Consider the following 4,063-nt stretch of genomic DNA (forward strand, 5'->3'; position numbering starts at 1 on the left):
TATATATATATATATATATATATATATAGGGTAAATTTACAACACATGAAAAATAATGTGCAGAAATTTAAAATATCGTACTTAAATTAAAAGTAATGTGAAACTGGTCATGAGAGTGTCAGAGTTTCCCATTTTCGGTTTTCAATGTGGAAAAACATGGCGTGTTAATTCTGGTTCTGGTTTTATTTCAGTTCTTCAAATTTCTTTGTAAATGAAACACAAACACTTCTGCTCTGGGTAATACCTTATCTCAGAGAGAGGCATCGGGGAAACGTAGGCTGTGATTTCAAAGCAGATGAAAAAATAACTCATTTTTGGATATACAAATAAAACCAGATTTGCATTAAATGTTTAAAATTACTGATTTTTTCTACTGCTTGCTATTAATTCAATCTAAAATGCTCCTATTTCAGGTTAATTTTAGAAATTATTTATAGTTGATTAAATATTGGAATAAAGAAAATTGTTACTTCCAAAAAAAAAAAAAACAATTGACGTTTGCAGTGACTAAGATCAAATTTACTTGGGAAAAATGATGACAAGGTTTTATAAGCTTCTGATTCACAATGTTTAGTTAAATGCAGACACACTTGAGGGCAGTCGCATTAACACATGATGTGATTAATCTAAAAATGTAAACATCTTAATATTACAAAATAAGATTAATCAGACGAGCAAATTTTACTTGAAAAAAATACAACAAATTTTTTTTGTAAAACCAAAGTGGTATGTACTTATTGTAATGATAAATCATCCTTCCACTGAAACACAATCGGTTTATAATTACCATTTTTAAATTACGTTTGAAATAAAATGACTGTCCTGCAAATCTGAGACGTTTGAGAAAATAAAGTATTTTCTTTAACATTTTTAGGATATCGAGCATTTTTATACTTCAAGCTTGGAAAGTTAAGTATGGTGATTAATCACGTTTATTCTTGGATACAGTTTCCTGAAAGTGGCACACTTAAAGGTTCAAACACGACTACAAATAGTAAGAAAATGTCCCTCCATCATAAGGGGATGCGTTCTGTGTCTCAGGTAAAGATTTTGACTGAAGCTGGTAAGAAAGTCTCTTTTTCTGTACACATGATTTAAGGTAGAGAAGTCTTAAGAGAGCAAAAGAACAAGCAAGTGATAGTATTTGGATATAAATTTGGAGAAAAGAGTTCATAAGGGGAAATGCACACCTTTGTTCAGCACATCCAATCAGTGCTAGAAAGATTGGCATATTTAAGTAAAAAACATTTAATTTCTATTGGAAAATTGACCACAGACACTGCAACGCCCATTTTCAACCAAAAAAGTACGTTTTGTAATTTTTTAGTAGTGTTAAATATTTGGTGAAAAACCTTTTTCAGCATGTCACCACTTGGTGTCGCTGTGAATCGACTGATGTGGAGAGCTACACTGTGATGCTAAATTCAAGCTTTTGGGATGTAATTTAGAAGACAGTTACAATAATTGTGCAAATCTTAGTCGTCTACAGATGAATCCAAGAAACAGCACCTTCTCATAATGGCAGACTCTTTATGAAATCCTTCTTTACTTGAAATATTTGTATTTTGTAATATGCCAATTCACATTTCCTCCCTTCACAATAAAGCTGTGTGGACTTCTTATGGCCTTGAGAAAACTCAGAGGAAGATGAGACTGAACCCAGGACGGAAAGAGGAAGTTGTTTTATTTAACACCTTAAACATAAAGGAAATAATTGAAGTGTTGTGAGGCGTACCTAATAAAATGGACCATATAGGAAAGCTTACTCCCAATCCTCTACCATTAAGGGACTGGTTTAATGCTTGAATGGATTCTCTGTACAGCTGGTTCTCTTGGAGACACAAACACAAACATCTTCTCCTGAGCGACCTCTCAGGTGTTCTGACTTCACCTGTCCCTGCAGGTATTTGGGTGGGCATCAAGTCACGCACAGCTTGAGTTCACTACGCAGGAGTACATCCAAAGAACAAAGGTTTAAATAGTCAAAGTGGGTAAATGCAGCCTTACATGCCCGGACATGTCCTTTAATTGGGGTCAAAAAGTTCACGTCTGACACTGGAAACGGGGCACCACCTTTTTATCACCACTAGGTGGCAGGAGAGACATTTAGAGTTGACAGAATAGAATAGAATAGAATAGAAATAACCTTTATTGTCTGACAGTAGGGGAGTGAATAATAACAATTCACAATGATACCATTTAAAACAAAATATGGGGAAAAAATGGAAACATGCATATTTGACAAATTTTACATGTTAAAAGTTGTTATTACACCTTTCTAGGAAACAAAATGAGTCTGAAGAACTGAACACAACTTTATTATTATAGAAGTGTTGTCATCCATCTAGAGAAATAGCGAGATAAATACAATTTTCCTCTGAGGCTTTTTTATGTAATTTGAAGGCTTTTTCATCACTCTATTAAAGAACATGTATTATTTTTCTCTTTGTAGAAATCAGATATTTTTCTTGACTCAATTCCAAAGAATGCAAATAAAATGGCGCTTCTTTAATTTGCAAATACAAATACCTGTAAATATGTATAGAAGTTCAGGGTCATGCAGAAACGTGCTTTATCGAGGGCAAGATGGCTTTATTGTGTCAAAGTCGCTGACACCAGCTCTGTCCATGTGCTTAAAATTTCCTGCTCCACAATGAAATGAGGAAGGAAGGTGAATTTCTTTTAATTTCTTACTAGATGCTGTAAATTATCTGTTCGGATTTCAGTTTCACAAAGAGGCCCTTGGCAAAGTCATAAGATCATGTAGAAATCACAGGGTCACTTAAACTTAATGCTGTTTTCTTTTTTTTTTTCTTTTTTTGTTTTTGTTTTTAGCCTCGAGGTGCAAAAGCGCAACACGAGGAGGGAGAAAGGAATAAATGCAACTCAGATCTTCAAAAGCAAATTGTCAAGTGATACTTGAGACTTTTAGGTCAACATCTAGCAACAATGACCAGAGGCTGACCTCCAGCTAGTCCAGGCCTTCAACTCTGGTATTTCCTCATTAACGACATCACCACGGGGTCATGCATGCACATTCATGCATATACTGTATCTGTGCCTTTTAGTCTGATGCCCACATGCACCGAGCAGACTGCTGACACAATTGTAGCAGAGGAAAAAGCAAAAGCACGCAACAATCGTTGACTCGGGTCGAGGAGGAAAGGCTGCAGGAGAATAAAAGAATGAGCGCCGAGTGAGGGGCGGCACGAGGGCGGAGGGGGCGACGAGGAGGAGGGGCGGGGTGCGGTGGTGGTGGGGGGGACAACTTGGAGACGGCTGCGCTTTATTGAACTTGTTGGGGTTTGTAGGGCCAAACAAAAACACATAAAACTGGGTGAAAAGTATGGGAACCAGCTCTTGTTTTCCTTCTCAACTTTAACATCCACTTCACCTCACTGTACTTCACCCAACCTTCCCCACAAACACCCCTATCTTTGGCACTTCCTCTCTTTGCTGTCTGACCTCCTTTTTTCTCCCCTCAGTTCCTCCGTACTGTTGTCCTTCGCCTTCCTGTCCAGCAATTCAGCATCATTCAGGCCCATTCAGTGCGGTTTTACAGTGCTGCGGTCAAGCAGCACCTCCAAAGGGGCCCGTGAACTAGGTGGCACCGACATGGAGGGGGTGGAGGGGGAATAGTCAAAAAGAAGCGGTCAAGATTGAAGATTACCAGATTAAAACCCACAACTTAACACCTCCACTCATTTCAAAATGAAATTCGACGTTGGATCTCCTGCTGTTGCGATCCGCTCATGAGAAAAGAACATGATAATTAGAGCCACAAAGACACGAGGGGGGAGGGAAGACAGATTTTAGGAACAGGGCGGGAGGGAGGGGTGAGGACTCCGCTGGACAAAAGGAATAGACTGTGAGTAATACAGGCGTCTGGGTGCAACTGCACAGGCATCTAGGACTTTGGTCTGATGAACGCGTAGAGACTCAGCTTGAGTCATGCACACACACACACACACATACACACACACAGGCACACACACAAGCGCACACACACACACACACACACACACACACACACACACACACACACACACACACAAAAGAAAAA

The sequence above is a fragment of the Poecilia formosa genome, unplaced genomic scaffold, assembly GCF_000485575.1.
Source record: "Poecilia formosa unplaced genomic scaffold, Poecilia_formosa-5.1.2 Scaffold77, whole genome shotgun sequence".
NCBI classification, from domain to species: Eukaryota; Metazoa; Chordata; class Actinopteri; order Cyprinodontiformes; family Poeciliidae; genus Poecilia; species Poecilia formosa.